The sequence below is a fragment of the Dicentrarchus labrax genome, unplaced genomic scaffold (assembly GCF_905237075.1).
Source record: "Dicentrarchus labrax unplaced genomic scaffold, dlabrax2021, whole genome shotgun sequence".
Classification (NCBI taxonomy): domain Eukaryota; kingdom Metazoa; phylum Chordata; class Actinopteri; family Moronidae; genus Dicentrarchus; species Dicentrarchus labrax.
This window is the reverse complement of record NW_026136705.1, coordinates 3,095,485-3,114,419: the sequence shown is the minus strand read 5'-3', so window position 1 is coordinate 3,114,419 and position 18,935 is coordinate 3,095,485. Positions and strand designations below refer to the sequence as shown.

Genomic DNA, 18,935 nt, shown 5'->3' with positions numbered 1-18,935 from the left:
TCTTTATTTGTTTTGATTTAGGAGATAATTATTAGAGGTCTTATCAGAGGACATTTCAAAGAGTGGTTAAAATACAGGCAGCTTGTGTTGATTAAATACTGAAAAAGGATAAAAGCCACACATTAAAATCATTGTGCCTGAAAATCCCCACAGTTGTGAGTCCAGTGGCTATCTTTAGAGCATTGTTCAAGGACAGCCCATGAGCTACAGAGACATCATGAGCTTAAACATTTCAAGCCAGGATCTTGCTGACAGTCCCAACATCAGATCTTGAGGTTTACAAGTTGTCCTTGACAAGGGCTCGGGAGTTGAGAGGGACCTCTCGCACCCGAAGCGAGAATCATACCCCTAGACCAACAAGCCACAAAGAGCCTCTTTTCTGTCTACTTTTGCTCTTGATTTGATTGCTCTTGAGTTTGGCTTTTTGACAGACCAAAATGCACTCAGATTGGCTGCCTTGTGATTTTTGGTTGATCTTTCTTTAAACATAAAGCCTTAGAAAGAAAAAAATAGAGGCCACAATTCAAGGAAAAAGGCCGGTGCATCTGATGCGTTTCTTTGCTTCAGATCCACTCTGTGCTGGTCATATGGCTTCGAGAGGCTGGGAGGTGGACTGCAGCAACACTAAGATGGATCATCTACAGAGAGTGTGCTTATTTCTGAGTGCAGGAGGAGGTGCTTCAGTTCGTGGTCAACAAAGACCCTACCAACAGTCCCAGTTTTAAGACCGTGTCCTGGATTCGAACCTCGCACCCTAAGCGAGAATCATACCCCTAGAGCAATGAGCCACTGAAAGCTCTGAAAGTTGTCATTGTTGAGTGCTCATCCAGGTTTGAAACCTGAACCAAAATGCAATCAGATTGGCTGCATTTGATTATGGATTGACTTTTCTTTTATCAAAAGACTTAGAAATTAGACTCGGGCAGGGGAGAGTAAAGCCTTTTTGTTCCCATCCACGTAGAGGTTTGCCAAAGAAGCTCCTGTTGTTCCGATCACACAGGTTAGATGATTGAGTGGACTGCAACGATGCTGAGACTGCTTCTTTTGGAGTGAAGGAGCAGGTACTTCACGGTTAACAAGTATGTTGCTGACAGTCCCAGTTTTTCACCTTGCCGCTGTCAAGCTGTTACGGTGGAGGGCTCGTCCGGGAATTGAACCCGGGACCTCTCGCACCCGAAGCGAGAATCATACCCCTAGACCAACGAGCCACAAAAAGCCCCTTTTCTGTCTGATTAAAAAAATTGGATTCCGACACGATCGAGCCAGTAGAAAATGCTTTGCCGAGAGAAGGCGCCGCTTTTGGAGCCATTGACGAAATCCCTCAATTCATTCAACGGGACTTCTCGCACGGAATCAACTTTAGCCACAGTTCAAGGACAAAAGCCGGATCATCTGATACTTACTTTTGCTCTTGATGCGTGTTTTTGACGGAGGAAGGGGGACTGCAACAACACTAAGACGCGTATTCTGTAAAGAGTGTACTCATTTCTAGGTGCATCGGGAGGTACTTCAGTTGCTGGTCAACAAAGATCTTACTGAGAGCCCCAGCTTAAAGACCTGAGGGCTCGTCCGGGATTTGAATCCGGGACCTCTCGCACCCAAAGCGAGAATCATACCCCTAGACCAACGAGCCACAAAACACTGAGACGGGGTCTGATTTCATCACTGCTGGATTAAGAGAAAACACAGTTGCCGCAAAAGAAAAGCAATCTCAAGTGCTGCTTTATCCACCGCCCTAATGGGACTATGCCAACAGTCTGCTCCCGCTTCCAGTCTTTGTGCAAAACTTGGTTAAGCAGGTCGTGAGCTCACACATTTCCGGCCAGGATGTTGCTGACAGTGCCAACATCAGATCTTGATGCTTACAAGTTGTCCTTGACAAGGGCTCGTCCGGGATTTGAACCCGGGACCTCTCGCACCCTAAGCGAGAATCATACCCCTAGACCAACGAGCCACGAAAAGCTTCAAAAGTGTCTGATTCGATCACGGCTGAATCATTAGACACAGACCTGCAAGTTTGTCACTGTGGACGGCTCATCCAGGTTTTCAACCCAGACCAAAATGCACTCAGATTGGCTGCCTTGTGATTTTTGGTTGATCTTTCTTTAAACATAAAGCCTTAGAAAGAAAAAATAGAGGCCACAATTCAAGGAAAAAGGCCGGTGCATCTGATGCGTTTCTTTGCTTCAGATCCACTCTGTGCTGGTCATATGGCTTCGAGAGGCTGGGAGGTGGACTGCAGCAACACTAAGATGGATCATCTGCAGAGAGTGTGCTTATTTCTGAGTGCAGGAGGAGGTGCTTCAGTTCGTGGTCAACAAAGACCCTACCAACAGTCCCAGTTTTAAGACCGTGTCCTGGATTCGAACCTCGCACCCTAAGCGAGAATCATACCCCTAGAGCAATGAGCCACTGAAAGCTCTGAAAGTTGTCATTGTTGAGTGCTCATCCAGGTTTGAAACCTGAACCAAAATGCAATCAGATTGGCTGCATTTGATTATGGATTGACTTTTCTTTTATCAAAAGACTTAGAAATTAGACTCAGGCAGGGGAGAGTAAAGCCTTTTTGTTCCCATCCACGTAGAGGTTTGCCAAAGAAGCTCCTGTTGTTCCGATCACACAGGTTAGATGATTGAGTGGACTGCAACGATGCTGAGACTGCTTCTTTTGGAGTGAAGGAGCAGGTACTTCACGGTTAACAAGTATGTTGCTGACAGTCCCAGTTTTTCACCTTGCCGCTGTCAAGCTGTTAGGGTGGAGGGCTCGTCCGGGAATTGAACCCGGGACCTCTCGCACCCGAAGCGAGAATCATACCCCTAGACCAACGAGCCACAAAAAGCCCCTTTTCTGTCTGATTAAAAAAATTTGATTCCGACACGATCGAGCCAGTAGAAAATGCTTTGCCGAGAGAAGGCGCCGCTTTGGAGCCATTGACGAAATCCCTCAATTCATTCAACGGGACTTCTCGCACGGAATCAACTTTAGCCACAGTTCAAGGACAAAAGCCGGATCATCTGATACTTATTTTTGCTCTTGATGCGTGTTTTTGACGGAGGAAGGGGGACTGCAACAACACTAAGACGCGTATTCTGTAAAGAGTGTACTCATTTCTAGGTGCATCGGGAGGTACTTCAGTTGCTGGTCAACAAAGATCTTACTGAGAGCCCCAGTTTAAAGACCTTAGGGCTCGTCCGGGATTTGAACCCGGGACCTCTCGCACCCAAAGCGAGAATCATACCCCTAAACCAACGAGCCACAAAACACTGAGACGGGGTCTGATTTCATCACTGCTGGATTAAGAGAAAACACAGTTGCCGCAAAAGAAAAGCAATCTCAAGTGCTGCTTTATCCACCGCCCTAATGGGACTATGCCAACAGTCTGCTCCCGCTTCCAGTCTTTGTGCAAAACTTGGTTAAGCAGGTCGTGAGCTCACACATTTCCGGCCAGGATGTTGCTGACAGTGCCAACATCAGATCTTGATGCTTACAAGTTGTCCTTGACAAGGGCTCGTCCGGGATTTGAACCCGGGACCTCTCGCACCCTAAGCGAGAATCATACCCCTAGACCAACGAGCCACGAAAAGCTTCAAAAGTGTCTGATTCGATCACGGCTGAATCATTAGACACAGACCTGCAAGTTTGTCACTGTGGACGGCTCATCCAGGTTTTCAACCCAGAGCAAAATGCACTCAGATTGGCTGCCTTGTGATTTTTGGTTGATCTTTCTTTAAACATAAAGCCTTAGAAAAAAAAAATAGAGGCCACAATTCAAGGAAAAAGGCCGGTGCATCTGATGCGTTTCTTTGCTTCAGATCCACTCTGTGCTGGTCATATGGCTTCGAGAGGCTGGGAGGTGGACTGCAGCAACACTAAGATGGATCATCTACAGAGAGTGTGCTTATTTCTGAGTGCAGGAGGAGGTGCTTCAGTTCGTGGTCAACAAAGACCCTACCAACAGTCCCAGTTTTAAGACCGTGTCCTGGATTCGAACCTCGCACCCTAAGCGAGAATCATACCCCTAGAGCAATGAGCCACTGAAAGCTCTGAAAGTTGTCATTGTTGAGTGCTCATCCAGGTTTGAAACCTGAACCAAAATGCAATCAGATTGGCTGCATTTGATTATGGATTGACTTTTCTTTTATCAAAAGACTTAGAAATTAGACTCAGGCAGGGGAGAGTAAAGCCTTTTTGTTCCCATCCACGTAGAGGTTTGCCAAAGAAGCTCCTGTTGTTCCGATCACACAGGTTAGATGATTGAGTGGACTGCAACGATGCTGAGACTGCTTCTTTTGGAGTGAAGGAGCAGGTACTTCACGGTTAACAAGTATGTTGCTGACAGTCCCAGTTTTTCACCTTGCCGCTGTCAAGCTGTTAGGGTGGAGGGCTCGTCCGGGAATTGAACCCGGGACCTCTCGCACCCGAAGCGAGAATCATACCCCTAGACCAACGAGCCACAAAAAGCCCCTTTTCTGTCTGATTAAAAAAATTTGATTCCGACACGATCGAGCCAGTAGAAAATGCTTTGCCGAGAGAAGGCGCCGCTTTTGGAGCCATTGACGAAATCCCTCAATTCATTCAACGGGACTTCTCGCACGGAATCAACTTTAGCCACAGTTCAAGGACAAAAGCCGGATCATCTGATACTTACTTTTGCTCTTGATGCGTGTTTTTGACGGAGGAAGGGGGACTGCAACAACACTAAGACGCGTATTCTGTAAAGAGTGTGCTCATTTCTAGGTGCATCGGGAGGTACTTCAGTTGCTGGTCAACAAAGATCTTACTGAGAGCCCCAGTTTAAAGACCTTAGGGCTCGTCCGGGATTTGAACCCGGGACCTCTCGCACCCAAAGCGAGAATCATACCCCTAGACCAACGAGCCACAAAACACTGAGACGGGGTCTGATTTCATCACTGCTGGATTAAGAGAAAACACAGTTGCCGCAAAAGAAAAGCAATCTCAAGTGCTGCTTTATCCACCGCCCTAATGGGACTATGCCAACAGTCTGCTCCCGCTTCCAGTCTTTGTGCAAAACTTGGTTAAGCAGGTCGTGAGCTCACACATTTCCGGCCAGGATGTTGCTGACAGTGCCAACATCAGATCTTGATGCTTACAAGTTGTCCTTGACAAGGGCTCGTCCGGGATTTGAACCCGGGACCTCTCGCACCCTAAGCGAGAATCATACCCCTAGACCAACGAGCCACGGAAAGCTCCAAAAGTGTCTGATTCCATCACGGCTGAATCATTAGACACAGACCTGCAAGTTTGTCACTGTGGACGGCTCATCCAGGTTTTCAACCCAGACCAAAATGCACTCAGATTGGCTGCCTTGTGATTTTTGGTTGATCTTTCTTTAAACATAAAGCCTTAGAAAGAAAAAATAGAGGCCACAATTCAAGGAAAAAGGCCGGTGCATCTGATGCGTTTCTTTGCTTCAGATCCACTCTGTGCTGGTCATATGGCTTCGAGAGGCTGGGAGGTGGACTGCAGCAACACTAAGATGGATCATCTACAGAGAGTGTGCTTATTTCTGAGTGCAGGAGGAGGTGCTTCAGTTCGTGGTCAACAAAGACCCTACCAACAGTCCCAGTTTTAAGACCGTGTCCTGGATTCGAACCTCGCACCCTAAGCGAGAATCATACCCCTAGAGCAATGAGCCACTGAAAGCTCTGAAAGTTGTCATTGTTGAGTGCTCATCCAGGTTTGAAACCTGAACCAAAATGCAATCAGATTGGCTGCATTTGATTATGGATTGACTTTTCTTTTATCAAAAGACTTAGAAATTAGACTCAGGCAGGGGAGAGTAAAGCCTTTTTGTTCCCATCCACGTAGAGGTTTGCCAAAGAAGCTCCTGTTGTTCCGATCACACAGGTTAGATGATTGAGTGGACTGCAACGATGCTGAGACTGCTTCTTTTGGAGTGAAGGAGCAGGTACTTCACGGTTAACAAGTATGTTGCTGACAGTCCCAGTTTTTCACCTTGCCGCTGTCAAGCTGTTAGGGTGGAGGGCTCGTCCGGGAATTGAACCCGGGACCTCTCGCACCCGAAGCGAGAATCATACCCCTAGACCAACGAGCCACAAAAAGCCCCTTTTCTGTCTGATTAAAAAAATTTGATTCCGACACGATCGAGCCAGTAGAAAATGCTTTGCCGAGAGAAGGCGCCGCTTTTGGAGCCATTGACGAAATCCCTCAATTCATTCAACGGGACTTCTCGCACGGAATCAACTTTAGCCACAGTTCAAGGACAAAAGCCGGATCATCTGATACTTACTTTTGCTCTTGATGCGTGTTTTTGACGGAGGAAGGGGGACTGCAACAACACTAAGATGCGTATTCTGTAAAGAGTGTGCTCATTTCTAGGTGCATCGGGAGGTACTTCAGTTGCTGGTCAACAAAGATCTTACTGAGAGCCCCAGTTTAAAGACCTTAGGGCTCGTCCGGGATTTGAACCCGGGACCTCTCGCACCCAAAGCGAGAATCATACCCCTAGACCAACGAGCCACAAAACACTGAGACGGGGTCTGATTTCATCACTGCTGGATTAAGAGAAAACACAGTTGCCGCAAAAGAAAAGCAATCTCAAGTGCTGCTTTATCCACCGCCCTAATGGGACTATGCCAACAGTCTGCTCCCGCTTCCAGTCTTTGTGCAAAACTTGGTTAAGCAGGTCGTGAGCTCACACATTTCCGGCCAGGATGTTGCTGACAGTGCCAACATCAGATCTTGATGCTTACAAGTTGTCCTTGACAAGGGCTCGTCCGGGATTTGAACCCGGGACCTCTCGCACCCTAAGCGAGAATCATACCCCTAGACCAACGAGCCACGGAAAGCTCCAAAAGTGTCTGATTCCATCACGGCTGAATCATTAGACACAGACCTGCAAGTTTGTCACTGTGGACGGCTCATCCAGGTTTTCAACCCAGACCAAAATGCACTCAGATTGGCTGCCTTGTGATTTTTGGTTGATCTTTCTTTAAACATAAAGCCTTAGAAAGAAAAAATAGAGGCCACAATTCAAGGAAAAAGGCCGGTGCATCTGATGCGTTTCTTTGCTTCAGATCCACTCTGTGCTGGTCATATGGCTTCGAGAGGCTGGGAGGTGGACTGCAGCAACACTAAGATGGATCATCTACAGAGAGTGTGCTTATTTCTGAGTGCAGGAGGAGGTGCTTCAGTTCGTGGTCAACAAAGACCCTACCAACAGTCCCAGTTTTAAGACCGTGTCCTGGATTCGAACCTCGCACCCTAAGCGAGAATCATACCCCTAGAGCAATGAGCCACTGAAAGCTCTGAAAGTTGTCATTGTTGAGTGCTCATCCAGGTTTGAAACCTGAACCAAAATGCAATCAGATTGGCTGCATTTGATTATGGATTGACTTTTCTTTTATCAAAAGACTTAGAAATTAGACTCAGGCAGGGGAGAGTAAAGCCTTTTTGTTCCCATCCACGTAGAGGTTTGCCAAAGAAGCTCCTGTTGTTCCGATCACACAGGTTAGATGATTGAGTGGACTGCAACGATGCTGAGACTGCTTCTTTTGGAGTGAAGGAGCAGGTACTTCACGGTTAACAAGTATGTTGCTGACAGTCCCAGTTTTTCACCTTGCCGCTGTCAAGCTGTTAGGGTGGAGGGCTCGTCCGGGAATTGAACCCGGGACCTCTCGCACCCGAGCGAGAATCATACCCCTAGACCAACGAGCCACAAAAAGCCCCTTTTCTGTCTGATTAAAAAAATTTGATTCCGACACGATCGAGCCAGTAGAAAATGCTTTGCCGAGAGAAGGCGCCGCTTTTGGAGCCATTGACGAAATCCCTCAATTCATTCAACGGGACTTCTCGCACGGAATCAACTTTAGCCACAGTTCAAGGACAAAAGCCGGATCATCTGATACTTACTTTTGCTCTTGATGCGTGTTTTTGACGGAGGAAGGGGGACTGCAACAACACTAAGACGCGTATTCTGTAAAGAGTGTGCTCATTTCTAGGTGCATCGGGAGGTACTTCAGTTGCTGGTCAACAAAGATCTTACTGAGAGCCCCAGTTTAAAGACCTTAGGGCTCGTCCGGGATTTGAACCCGGGACCTCTCGCACCCAAAGCGAGAATCATACCCCTAGACCAACGAGCCACAAAACACTGAGACGGGGTCTGATTTCATCACTGCTGGATTAAGAGAAAACACAGTTGCCGCAAAAGAAAAGCAATCTCAAGTGCTGCTTTATCCACCGCCCTAATGGGACTATGCCAACAGTCTGCTCCCGCTTCCAGTCTTTGTGCAAAACTTGGTTAAGCAGGTCGTGAGCTCACACATTTCCGGCCAGGATGTTGCTGACAGTGCCAACATCAGATCTTGATGCTTACAAGTTGTCCTTGACAAGGGCTCGTCCGGGATTTGAACCCGGGACCTCTCGCACCCTAAGCGAGAATCATACCCCTAGACCAACGAGCCACGGAAAGCTCCAAAAGTGTCTGATTCGATCACGGCTGAATCATTAGACACAGACCTGCAAGTTTGTCACTGTGGACGGCTCATCCAGGTTTTCAACCCAGACCAAAATGCACTCAGATTGGCTGCCTTGTGATTTTTGGTTGATCTTTCTTTAAACATAAAGCCTTAGAAAGAAAAAATAGAGGCCACAATTCAAGGAAAAGGCCGGTGCATCTGATGCGTTTCTTTGCTTCAGATCCACTCTGTGCTGGTCATATGGCTTCGAGAGGCTGGGAGGTGGACTGCAGCAACACTAAGATGGATCATCTGCAGAGAGTGTGCTTATTTCTGAGTGCAGGAGGAGGTGCTTCAGTTCGTGGTCAACAAAGACCCTACCAACAGTCCCAGTTTTAAGACCGTGTCCTGGATTCGAACCTCGCACCCTAAGCGAGAATCATACCCCTAGAGCAATGAGCCACTGAAAGCTCTGAAAGTTGTCATTGTTGAGTGCTCATCCAGGTTTGAAACCTGAACCAAAATGCAATCAGATTGGCTGCATTTGATTATGGATTGACTTTTCTTTTATCAAAAGACTTAGAAATTAGACTCAGGCAGGGGAGAGTAAAGCCTTTTTGTTCCCATCCACGTAGAGGTTTGCCAAAGAAGCTCCTGTTGTTCCGATCACACAGGTTAGATGATTGAGTGGACTGCAACGATGCTGAGACTGCTTCTTTTGGAGTGAAGGAGCAGGTACTTCACGGTTAACAAGTATGTTGCTGACAGTCCTAGTTTTTCACCTTGCCGCTGTCAAGCTGTTAGGGTGGAGGGCTCGTCCGGGAATTGAACCCGGGACCTCTCGCACCCGAGCGAGAATCATACCCCTAGACCAACGAGCCACAAAAAGCCCCTTTTCTGTCTGATTAAAAAAATTTGATTCCGACACGATCGAGCCAGTAGAAAATGCTTTGCCGAGAGAAGGCGCCGCTTTTGGAGCCATTGACGAAATCCCTCAATTCATTCAACGGGACTTCTCGCACGGAATCAACTTTAGCCACAGTTCAAGGACAAAAGCCGGATCATCTGATACTTACTTTTGCTCTTGATGCGTGTTTTTGACGGAGGAAGGGGGACTGCAACAACACTAAGACGCGTATTCTGTAAAGAGTGTGCTCATTTCTAGGTGCATCGGGAGGTACTTCAGTTGCTGGTCAACAAAGATCTTACTGAGAGCCCCAGTTTAAAGACCTTAGGGCTCGTCCGGGATTTGAACCCGGGACCTCTCGCACCCAAAGCGAGAATCATACCCCTAGACCAACGAGCCACAAAACACTGAGACGGGGTCTGATTTCATCACTGCTGGATTAAGAGAAAACACAGTTGCCGCAAAAGAAAAGCAATCTCAAGTGCTGCTTTATCCACCGCCCTAATGGGACTATGCCAACAGTCTGCTCCCGCTTCCAGTCTTTGTGCAAAACTTGGTTAAGCAGGTCGTGAGCTCACACATTTCCGGCCAGGATGTTGCTGACAGTGCCAACATCAGATCTTGATGCTTACAAGTTGTCCTTGACAAGGGCTCGTCCGGGATTTGAACCCGGGACCTCTCGCACCCTAAGCGAGAATCATACCCCTAGACCAACGAGCCACGGAAAGCTCCAAAAGTGTCTGATTCGATCACGGCTGAATCATTAGACACAGACCTGCAAGTTTGTCACTGTGGACGGCTCATCCAGGTTTTCAACCCAGACCAAAATGCACTCAGATTGGCTGCCTTGTGATTTTTGGTTGATCTTTCTTTAAACATAAAGCCTTAGAAAGAAAAAATAGAGGCCACAATTCAAGGAAAAGGCCGGTGCATCTGATGCGTTTCTTTGCTTCAGATCCACTCTGTGCTGGTCATATGGCTTCGAGAGGCTGGGAGGTGGACTGCAGCAACACTAAGATGGATCATCTACAGAGAGTGTGCTTATTTCTGAGTGCAGGAGGAGGTGCTTCAGTTCGTGGTCAACAAAGACCCTACCAACAGTCCCAGTTTTAAGACCGTGTCCTGGATTCGAACCTCGCACCCTAAGCGAGAATCATACCCCTAGAGCAATGAGCCACTGAAAGCTCTGAAAGTTGTCATTGTTGAGTGCTCATCCAGGTTTGAAACCTGAACCAAAATGCAATCAGATTGGCTGCATTTGATTATGGATTGACTTTTCTTTTATCAAAAGACTTAGAAATTAGACTCAGGCAGGGGAGAGTAAAGCCTTTTTGTTCCCATCCACGTAGAGGTTTGCCAAAGAAGCTCCTGTTGTTCCGATCACACAGGTTAGATGATTGAGTGGACTGCAACGATGCTGAGACTGCTTCTTTTGGAGTGAAGGAGCAGGTACTTCACGGTTAACAAGTATGTTGCTGACAGTCCCAGTTTTTCACCTTGCCGCTGTCAAGCTCTTAGGGTGGAGGGCTCGTCCGGGAATTGAACCCGGGACCTCTCGCACCCGAAGCGAGAATCATACCCCTAGACCAACGAGCCACAAAAAGCCCCTTTTCTGTCTGATTAAAAAAATTTGATTCCGACACGATCGAGCCAGTAGAAAATGCTTTGCCGAGAGAAGGCGCCGCTTTTGGAGCCATTGACGAAATCCCTCAATTCATTCAACGGGACTTCTCGCACGGAATCAACTTTAGCCACAGTTCAAGGACAAAAGCCGGATCATCTGATACTTACTTTTGCTCTTGATGCGTGTTTTTGACGGAGGAAGGGGGACTGCAACAACACTAAGACGCGTATTCTGTAAAGAGTGTGCTCATTTCTAGGTGCATCGGGAGGTACTTCAGTTGCTGGTCAACAAAGATCTTACTGAGAGCCCCAGTTTAAAGACCTTAGGGCTCGTCCGGGATTTGAACCCGGGACCTCTCGCACCCAAAGCGAGAATCATACCCCTAGACCAACGAGCCACAAAACACTGAGACGGGGTCTGATTTCATCACTGCTGGATTAAGAGAAAACACAGTTGCCGCAAAAGAAAAGCAATCTCAAGTGCTGCTTTATCCACCGCCCTAATGGGACTATGCCAACAGTCTGCTCCCGCTTCCAGTCTTTGTGCAAAACTTGGTTAAGCAGGTCGTGAGCTCACACATTTCCGGCCAGGATGTTGCTGACAGTGCCAACATCAGATCTTGATGCTTACAAGTTGTCCTTGACAAGGGCTCGTCCGGGATTTGAACCCGGGACCTCTCGCACCCTAAGCGAGAATCATACCCCTAGACCAACGAGCCACGGAAAGCTCCAAAAGTGTCTGATTCGATCACGGCTGAATCATTAGACACAGACCTGCAAGTTTGTCACTGTGGACGGCTCATCCAGGTTTTCAACCCAGACCAAAATGCACTCAGATTGGCTGCCTTGTGATTTTTGGTTGATCTTTCTTTAAACATAAAGCCTTAGAAAGAAAAAATAGAGGCCACAATTCAAGGAAAAGGCCGGTGCATCTGATGCGTTTCTTTGCTTCAGATCCACTCTGTGCTGGTCATATGGCTTCGAGAGGCTGGGAGGTGGACTGCAGCAACACTAAGATGGATCATCTACAGAGAGTGTGCTTATTTCTGAGTGCAGGAGGAGGTGCTTCAGTTCGTGGTCAACAAAGACCCTACCAACAGTCCCAGTTTTAAGACCGTGTCCTGGATTCGAACCTCGCACCCTAAGCGAGAATCATACCCCTAGAGCAATGAGCCACTGAAAGCTCTGAAAGTTGTCATTGTTGAGTGCTCATCCAGGTTTGAAACCTGAACCAAAATGCAATCAGATTGGCTGCATTTGATTATGGATTGACTTTTCTTTTATCAAAAGACTTAGAAATTAGACTCAGGCAGGGGAGAGTAAAGCCTTTTTGTTCCCATCCACGTAGAGGTTTGCCAAAGAAGCTCCTGTTGTTCCGATCACACAGGTTAGATGATTGAGTGGACTGCAACGATGCTGAGACTGCTTCTTTTGGAGTGAAGGAGCAGGTACTTCACGGTTAACAAGTATGTTGCTGACAGTCCCAGTTTTTCACCTTGCCGCTGTCAAGCTCTTAGGGTGGAGGGCTCGTCCGGGAATTGAACCCGGGACCTCTCGCACCCGAAGCGAGAATCATACCCCTAGACCAACGAGCCACAAAAAGCCCCTTTTCTGTCTGATTAAAAAAATTTGATTCCGACACGATCGAGCCAGTAGAAAATGCTTTGCCGAGAGAAGGCGCCGCTTTTGGAGCCATTGACGAAATCCCTCAATTCATTCAACGGGACTTCTCGCACGGAATCAACTTTAGCCACAGTTCAAGGACAAAAGCCGGATCATCTGATACTTACTTTTGCTCTTGATGCGTGTTTTTGACGGAGGAAGGGGGACTGCAACAACACTAAGACGCGTATTCTGTAAAGAGTGTGCTCATTTCTAGGTGCATCGGGAGGTACTTCAGTTGCTGGTCAACAAAGATCTTACTGAGAGCCCCAGTTTAAAGACCTTAGGGCTCGTCCGGGATTTGAACCCGGGACCTCTCGCACCCAAAGCGAGAATCATACCCCTAGACCAACGAGCCACAAAACACTGAGACGGGGTCTGATTTCATCACTGCTGGATTAAGAGAAAACACAGTTGCCGCAAAAGAAAAGCAATCTCAAGTGCTGCTTTATCCACCGCCCTAATGGGACTATGCCAACAGTCTGCTCCCGCTTCCAGTCTTTGTGCAAAACTTGGTTAAGCAGGTCGTGAGCTCACACATTTCCGGCCAGGATGTTGCTGACAGTGCCAACATCAGATCTTGATGCTTACAAGTTGTCCTTGACAAGGGCTCGTCCGGGATTTGAACCCGGGACCTCTCGCACCCTAAGCGAGAATCATACCCCTAGACCAACGAGCCACGGAAAGCTCCAAAAGTGTCTGATTCGATCACGGCTGAATCATTAGACACAGACCTGCAAGTTTGTCACTGTGGACGGCTCATCCAGGTTTTCAACCCAGACCAAAATGCACTCAGATTGGCTGCCTTGTGATTTTTGGTTGATCTTTCTTTAAACATAAAGCCTTAGAAAGAAAAAATAGAGGCCACAATTCAAGGAAAAAGGCCGGTGCATCTGATGCGTTTCTTTGCTTCAGATCCACTCTGTGCTGGTCATATGGCTTCGAGAGGCTGGGAGGTGGACTGCAGCAACACTAAGATGGATCATCTACAGAGAGTGTGCTTATTTCTGAGTGCAGGAGGAGGTGCTTCAGTTCGTGGTCAACAAAGACCCTACCAACAGTCCCAGTTTTAAGACCGTGTCCTGGATTCGAACCTCGCACCCTAAGCGAGAATCATACCCCTAGAGCAATGAGCCACTGAAAGCTCTGAAAGTTGTCATTGTTGAGTGCTCATCCAGGTTTGAAACCTGAACCAAAATGCAATCAGATTGGCTGCATTTGATTATGGATTGACTTTTCTTTTATCAAAAGACTTAGAAATTAGACTCAGGCAGGGGAGAGTAAAGCCTTTTTGTTCCCATCCACGTAGAGGTTTGCCAAAGAAGCTCCTGTTGTTCCGATCACACAGGTTAGATGATTGAGTGGACTGCAACGATGCTGAGACTGCTTCTTTTGGAGTGAAGGAGCAGGTACTTCACGGTTAACAAGTATGTTGCTGACAGTCCCAGTTTTTCACCTTGCCGCTGTCAAGCTGTTAGGGTGGAGGGCTCGTCCGGGAATTGAACCCGGGACCTCTCGCACCCGAAGCGAGAATCATACCCCTAGACCAACGAGCCACAAAAAGCCCCTTTTCTGTCTGATTAAAAAAATTTGATTCCGACACGATCGAGCCAGTAGAAAATGCTTTGCCGAGAGAAGGCGCCGCTTTGGAGCCATTGACGAAATCCCTCAATTCATTCAACGGGACTTCTCGCATGGAATCAACTTTAGCCACAGTTCAAGGACAAAAGCCGGATCATCTGATACTTACTTTTGCTCTTGATGCGTGTTTTTGACGGAGGAAGGGGGACTGCAACAACACTAAGACGCGTATTCTGTAAAGAGTGTACTCATTTCTAGGTGCATCGGGAGGTACTTCAGTTGCTGGTCAACAAAGATCTTACTGAGAGCCCCAGTTTAAAGACCTTAGGGCTCGTCCGGGATTTGAACCCGGGACCTCTCGCACCCAAAGCGAGAATCATACCCCTAGACCAACGAGCCACAAAACACTGAGACGGGGTCTGATTTCATCACTGCTGGATTAAGAGAAAACACAGTTGCCGCAAAAGAAAAGCAATCTCAAGTGCTGCTTTATCCACCGCCCTAATGGGACTATGCCAACAGTCTGCTCCCGCTTCCAGTCTTTGTGCAAAACTTGGTTAAGCAGGTCGTGAGCTCACACATTTCCGGCCAGGATGTTGCTGACAGTGCCAACATCAGATCTTGATGCTTACAAGTTGTCCTTGACAAGGGCTCGTCCGGGATTTGAACCCGGGACCTCTCGCACCCTAAGCGAGAATCATACCCCTAGACCAACGAGCCACGGAAAGCTCCAAAAGTGTCTGATTCGATCACGGCTGAATCATTAGACACAGACCTGCAAGTTTGTCACTGTGGACGGCTCATCCAGGTTTTCAACCCAGACCAAAATGCACTCAGATTGGCTGCCTTGTGATTTTTGGTTGATCTTTCTTTAAACATAAAGCCTTAGAAAGAAAAAATAGAGGCCACAATTCAAGGAAAAGGCCGGTGCATCTGATGCGTTTCTTTGCTTCAGATCCACTCTGTGCTGGTCATATGGCTTCGAGAGGCTGGGAGGTGGACTGCAGCAACACTAAGATGGATCATCTACAGAGAGTGTGCTTATTTCTGAGTGCAGGAGGAGGTGCTTCAGTTCGTGGTCAACAAAGACCCTACCAACAGTCCCAGTTTTAAGACCGTGTCCTGGATTCGAACCTCGCACCCTAAGCGAGAATCATACCCCTAGAGCAATGAGCCACTGAAAGCTCTGAAAGTTGTCATTGTTGAGTGCTCATCCAGGTTTGAAACCTGAACCAAAATGCAATCAGATTGGCTGCATTTGATTATGGATTGACTTTTCTTTTATCAAAAGACTTAGAAATTAGACTCAGGCAGGGGAGAGTAAAGCCTTTTTGTTCCCATCCACGTAGAGGTTTGCCAAAGAAGCTCCTGTTGTTCCGATCACACAGGTTAGATGATTGAGTGGACTGCAACGATGCTGAGACTGCTTCTTTTGGAGTGAAGGAGCAGGTACTTCACGGTTAACAAGTATGTTGCTGACAGTCCCAGTTTTTCACCTTGCCGCTGTCAAGCTGTTAGGGTGGAGGGCTCGTCCGGGAATTGAACCCGGGACCTCTCGCACCCGAAGCGAGAATCATACCCCTAGACCAACGAGCCACAAAAAGCCCCTTTTCTGTCTGATTAAAAAAATTTGATTCCGACACGATCGAGCCAGTAGAAAATGCTTTGCCGAGAGAAGGCGCCGCTTTTGGAGCCATTGACGAAATCCCTCAATTCATTCAACGGGACTTCTCGCATGGAATCAACTTTAGCCACAGTTCAAGGACAAAAGCCGGATCATCTGATACTTACTTTTGCTCTTGATGCGTGTTTTTGACGGAGGAAGGGGGACTGCAACAACACTAAGACGCGTATTCTGTAAAGAGTGTACTCATTTCTAGGTGCATCGGGAGGTACTTCAGTTGCTGGTCAACAAAGATCTTACTGAGAGCCCCAGTTTAAAGACCTTAGGGCTCGTCCGGGATTTGAACCCGGGACCTCTCGCACCCAAAGCGAGAATCATACCCCTAGACCAACGAGCCACAAAACACTGAGACGGGGTCTGATTTCATCACTGCTGGATTAAGAGAAAACACAGTTGCCGCAAAAGAAAAGCAATCTCAAGTGCTGCTTTATCCACCGCCCTAATGGGACTATGCCAACAGTCTGCTCCCGCTTCCAGTCTTTGTGCAAAACTTGGTTAAGCAGGTCGTGAGCTCACACATTTCCGGCCAGGATGTTGCTGACAGTGCCAACATCAGATCTTGATGCTTACAAGTTGTCCTTGACAAGGGCTCGTCCGGGATTTGAACCCGGGACCTCTCGCACCCTAAGCGAGAATCATACCCCTAGACCAACGAGCCACGGAAAGCTCCAAAAGTGTCTGATTCGATCACGGCTGAATCATTAGACACAGACCTGCAAGTTTGTCACTGTGGACGGCTCATCCAGGTTTTCAACCCAGACCAAAATGCACTCAGATTGGCTGCCTTGTGATTTTTGGTTGATCTTTCTTTAAACATAAAGCCTTAGAAGAAAAAAATAGAGGCCACAATTCAAGGAAAAAGGCCGGTGCATCTGATGCGTTTCTTTGCTTCAGATCCACTCTGTGCTGGTCATATGGCTTCGAGAGGCTGGGAGGTGGACTGCAGCAACACTAAGATGGATCATCTACAGAGAGTGTGCTTATTTCTGAGTGCAGGAGGAGGTGCTTCAGTTCGTGGTCAACAAAGACCCTACCTACAGTCCCAGTTTTAAGACCGTGTCCTGGATTCGAACCTCGCACCCTAAGCGAGAATCATACCCCTAGAGCAATGAGCCACTGAAAGCTCTGAAAGTTGTCATTGTTGAGTGCTCATCCAGGTTTGAAACCTGAACCAAAATGCAATCAGATTGGCTGCATTTGATTATGGATTGACTTTTCTTTTATCAAAAGACTTAGAAATTAGACTCAGGCAGGGGGAGAGTAAAGCCTTTTTGTTCCCATCCACGTAGAGGTTTGCCAAAGAAGCTCCTGTTGTTCCGATCACACAGGTTAGATGATTGAGTGGACTGCAACGATGCTGAGACTGCTTCTTTTGGAGTGAAGGAGCAGGTACTTCACGGTTAACAAGTATGTTGCTGACAGTCCCAGTTTTTCACCTTGCCGCTGTCAAGCTGTTAGGGTGGAGGGCTCGTCCGGGAATTGAACCCGGGACCTCTCGCACCCGAAGCGAGAATCATACCCCTAGACCAACGAGCCACAAAAAGCCCCTTTTCTGTCTGATTAAAAAAATTTGATTCCGACACGATCGAGCCAGTAGAAAATGCTTTGCCGAGAGAAGGCGCCGCTTTTGGAGCCATTGACGAAATCCCTCAATTCATTCAACGGGACTTCTCGCATGGAATCAACTTTAGCCACAGTTCAAGGACAAAAGCCGGATCATCTGATACTTACTTTTGCTCTTGATGCGTGTTTTTGACGGAGGAAGGGGGACTGCAACAACACTAAGACGCGTATTCTGTAAAGAGTGTACTCATTTCTAGGTGCATCGGGAGGTACTTCAGTTGCTGGTCAACAAAGATCTTACTGAGAGCCCCAGTTTAAAGACCTGAGGGCTCGTCCGGGATTTGAACCCGGGACCTCTCGCACCCAAAGCGAGAATCATACCCCTAGACCAACGAGCCACAAAACACTGAGACGGGGTCTGATTTCATCACTGCTGGATTAAGAGAAAACACAGTTGCCGCAAAAGAAAAGCAATCTCAAGTGCTGCTTTATCCACCGCCTTAATGGGACTATGCCAACAGTCTGCTCCCGCTTCCAGTCTTTGTACAAAACTTGGTTAAGCAGGTCGTGAGCTCACACATTTCTGGCCAGGATGTTGCTGACAGTGCCAACAACAGATCTTGATGCTTACAAGTTGTCCTTGACAAGGGCTCGTCCGGGATTTGAACCCGGGACCTCTCGCACCCTAAGCGAGAATCATACCCCTAGACCAACGAGCCACGGAAAGCTCCAAAAGTGTCTGATTCGATCACGGCTGAATCATTAGACACAGACCTGCAAGTTTGTCACTGTGGACGGCTCATCCAGGTTTTCAACACAGACCAAAATGCACTCAGATTGGCTGCCTTGTGATTTTTGGTTGATCTTTCTTTAAACATAAAGCCTTAGAAAGAAAAAATAGAGGCCACAATTCAAGGAAAAAGGCCGGTGCATCTGATGCGTTTCTTTGCTTCAGATCCACTCTGTGCTGGTCATATGGCTTCGAGAGGCTGGGAGGTGGACTGCAGCAACACTAAGATGGATCATCTACAGAGAGTGTGCTTATTTCTGAGTGCAGGAGGAGGTGCTTCAGTTCGTGGTCAACAAAGACCCTACCTACAGTCCCAGTTTTAAGACCGTGTCCTGGATTCGAACCTCGCACCCTAAGCGAGAATCATACCCCTAGAGCAATGAGCCACTGAAAGCTCTGAAAGTTGTCATTGTTGAGTGCTCATCCAGGTTTGAAACCTGAACCAAAATGCAATCAGATTGGCTGCATTTGATTATGGATTGACTTTTCTTTTATCAAAAGACTTAGAAATTAGACTCAGGCAGGGGAGAGTAAAGCCTTTTTGTTCCCATCCACGTAGAGGTTTGCCAAAGAAGCTCCTGTTGTTCCGATCACACAGGTTAGATGATTGAGTGGACTGCAACGATGCTGAGACTGCTTCTTTTGGAGTGAAGGAGCAGGTACTTCACGGTTAACAAGTATGTTGCT

The 18,935-nt window shown here is 47.5% G+C and overlaps 31 non-coding genes across 31 annotated transcripts; all 31 read right to left on the bottom strand.

Annotated features, from left to right (window-relative positions):
• Nucleotides 1–1,136: 1,136 nt before the first annotated feature.
• On the bottom strand, nt 1,137–1,208 carry trnap-cgg (transfer RNA proline (anticodon CGG)). The gene has a single exon. It is a non-coding gene; the product is annotated as a tRNA-Pro (tRNA).
• A 353-nt stretch (nt 1,209–1,561) lies between these two features.
• Nucleotides 1,562–1,633, bottom strand: trnap-ugg (transfer RNA proline (anticodon UGG)). The gene has a single exon. It is a non-coding gene; the product is annotated as a tRNA-Pro (tRNA).
• Nucleotides 1,634–1,882: 249 nt separating this feature from the next.
• trnap-agg (transfer RNA proline (anticodon AGG)) lies at nt 1,883–1,954 on the bottom strand. Its single transcript has one exon. It is a non-coding gene; the product is annotated as a tRNA-Pro (tRNA).
• An 805-nt stretch (nt 1,955–2,759) lies between these two features.
• trnap-cgg (transfer RNA proline (anticodon CGG)) lies at nt 2,760–2,831 on the bottom strand. The gene has a single exon. It is a non-coding gene; the product is annotated as a tRNA-Pro (tRNA).
• A 352-nt stretch (nt 2,832–3,183) lies between these two features.
• On the bottom strand, nt 3,184–3,255 carry trnap-ugg (transfer RNA proline (anticodon UGG)). Its single transcript has one exon. It is a non-coding gene; the product is annotated as a tRNA-Pro (tRNA).
• Nucleotides 3,256–3,504: 249 nt separating this feature from the next.
• On the bottom strand, nt 3,505–3,576 carry trnap-agg (transfer RNA proline (anticodon AGG)). The gene has a single exon. It is a non-coding gene; the product is annotated as a tRNA-Pro (tRNA).
• Nucleotides 3,577–4,381: 805 nt separating this feature from the next.
• Nucleotides 4,382–4,453, bottom strand: trnap-cgg (transfer RNA proline (anticodon CGG)). The gene has a single exon. It is a non-coding gene; the product is annotated as a tRNA-Pro (tRNA).
• Nucleotides 4,454–4,806: 353 nt separating this feature from the next.
• Nucleotides 4,807–4,878, bottom strand: trnap-ugg (transfer RNA proline (anticodon UGG)). The gene has a single exon. It is a non-coding gene; the product is annotated as a tRNA-Pro (tRNA).
• Nucleotides 4,879–5,127: 249 nt separating this feature from the next.
• On the bottom strand, nt 5,128–5,199 carry trnap-agg (transfer RNA proline (anticodon AGG)). Its single transcript has one exon. It is a non-coding gene; the product is annotated as a tRNA-Pro (tRNA).
• Nucleotides 5,200–6,004: 805 nt separating this feature from the next.
• Nucleotides 6,005–6,076, bottom strand: trnap-cgg (transfer RNA proline (anticodon CGG)). Its single transcript has one exon. It is a non-coding gene; the product is annotated as a tRNA-Pro (tRNA).
• Nucleotides 6,077–6,429: 353 nt separating this feature from the next.
• On the bottom strand, nt 6,430–6,501 carry trnap-ugg (transfer RNA proline (anticodon UGG)). The gene has a single exon. It is a non-coding gene; the product is annotated as a tRNA-Pro (tRNA).
• Nucleotides 6,502–6,750: 249 nt separating this feature from the next.
• Nucleotides 6,751–6,822, bottom strand: trnap-agg (transfer RNA proline (anticodon AGG)). Its single transcript has one exon. It is a non-coding gene; the product is annotated as a tRNA-Pro (tRNA).
• A 1,229-nt stretch (nt 6,823–8,051) lies between these two features.
• Nucleotides 8,052–8,123, bottom strand: trnap-ugg (transfer RNA proline (anticodon UGG)). The gene has a single exon. It is a non-coding gene; the product is annotated as a tRNA-Pro (tRNA).
• A 249-nt stretch (nt 8,124–8,372) lies between these two features.
• Nucleotides 8,373–8,444, bottom strand: trnap-agg (transfer RNA proline (anticodon AGG)). Its single transcript has one exon. It is a non-coding gene; the product is annotated as a tRNA-Pro (tRNA).
• A 1,228-nt stretch (nt 8,445–9,672) lies between these two features.
• On the bottom strand, nt 9,673–9,744 carry trnap-ugg (transfer RNA proline (anticodon UGG)). Its single transcript has one exon. It is a non-coding gene; the product is annotated as a tRNA-Pro (tRNA).
• Nucleotides 9,745–9,993: 249 nt separating this feature from the next.
• On the bottom strand, nt 9,994–10,065 carry trnap-agg (transfer RNA proline (anticodon AGG)). Its single transcript has one exon. It is a non-coding gene; the product is annotated as a tRNA-Pro (tRNA).
• Nucleotides 10,066–10,869: 804 nt separating this feature from the next.
• trnap-cgg (transfer RNA proline (anticodon CGG)) lies at nt 10,870–10,941 on the bottom strand. The gene has a single exon. It is a non-coding gene; the product is annotated as a tRNA-Pro (tRNA).
• A 353-nt stretch (nt 10,942–11,294) lies between these two features.
• trnap-ugg (transfer RNA proline (anticodon UGG)) lies at nt 11,295–11,366 on the bottom strand. Its single transcript has one exon. It is a non-coding gene; the product is annotated as a tRNA-Pro (tRNA).
• A 249-nt stretch (nt 11,367–11,615) lies between these two features.
• On the bottom strand, nt 11,616–11,687 carry trnap-agg (transfer RNA proline (anticodon AGG)). Its single transcript has one exon. It is a non-coding gene; the product is annotated as a tRNA-Pro (tRNA).
• Nucleotides 11,688–12,491: 804 nt separating this feature from the next.
• trnap-cgg (transfer RNA proline (anticodon CGG)) lies at nt 12,492–12,563 on the bottom strand. The gene has a single exon. It is a non-coding gene; the product is annotated as a tRNA-Pro (tRNA).
• Nucleotides 12,564–12,916: 353 nt separating this feature from the next.
• trnap-ugg (transfer RNA proline (anticodon UGG)) lies at nt 12,917–12,988 on the bottom strand. The gene has a single exon. It is a non-coding gene; the product is annotated as a tRNA-Pro (tRNA).
• A 249-nt stretch (nt 12,989–13,237) lies between these two features.
• On the bottom strand, nt 13,238–13,309 carry trnap-agg (transfer RNA proline (anticodon AGG)). Its single transcript has one exon. It is a non-coding gene; the product is annotated as a tRNA-Pro (tRNA).
• An 805-nt stretch (nt 13,310–14,114) lies between these two features.
• On the bottom strand, nt 14,115–14,186 carry trnap-cgg (transfer RNA proline (anticodon CGG)). The gene has a single exon. It is a non-coding gene; the product is annotated as a tRNA-Pro (tRNA).
• Nucleotides 14,187–14,538: 352 nt separating this feature from the next.
• On the bottom strand, nt 14,539–14,610 carry trnap-ugg (transfer RNA proline (anticodon UGG)). Its single transcript has one exon. It is a non-coding gene; the product is annotated as a tRNA-Pro (tRNA).
• A 249-nt stretch (nt 14,611–14,859) lies between these two features.
• On the bottom strand, nt 14,860–14,931 carry trnap-agg (transfer RNA proline (anticodon AGG)). Its single transcript has one exon. It is a non-coding gene; the product is annotated as a tRNA-Pro (tRNA).
• An 804-nt stretch (nt 14,932–15,735) lies between these two features.
• trnap-cgg (transfer RNA proline (anticodon CGG)) lies at nt 15,736–15,807 on the bottom strand. Its single transcript has one exon. It is a non-coding gene; the product is annotated as a tRNA-Pro (tRNA).
• Nucleotides 15,808–16,160: 353 nt separating this feature from the next.
• On the bottom strand, nt 16,161–16,232 carry trnap-ugg (transfer RNA proline (anticodon UGG)). The gene has a single exon. It is a non-coding gene; the product is annotated as a tRNA-Pro (tRNA).
• A 249-nt stretch (nt 16,233–16,481) lies between these two features.
• On the bottom strand, nt 16,482–16,553 carry trnap-agg (transfer RNA proline (anticodon AGG)). Its single transcript has one exon. It is a non-coding gene; the product is annotated as a tRNA-Pro (tRNA).
• Nucleotides 16,554–17,359: 806 nt separating this feature from the next.
• trnap-cgg (transfer RNA proline (anticodon CGG)) lies at nt 17,360–17,431 on the bottom strand. The gene has a single exon. It is a non-coding gene; the product is annotated as a tRNA-Pro (tRNA).
• Nucleotides 17,432–17,784: 353 nt separating this feature from the next.
• Nucleotides 17,785–17,856, bottom strand: trnap-ugg (transfer RNA proline (anticodon UGG)). Its single transcript has one exon. It is a non-coding gene; the product is annotated as a tRNA-Pro (tRNA).
• A 249-nt stretch (nt 17,857–18,105) lies between these two features.
• Nucleotides 18,106–18,177, bottom strand: trnap-agg (transfer RNA proline (anticodon AGG)). The gene has a single exon. It is a non-coding gene; the product is annotated as a tRNA-Pro (tRNA).
• Between the last annotated feature and the right edge of the window lie 758 nt (nt 18,178–18,935).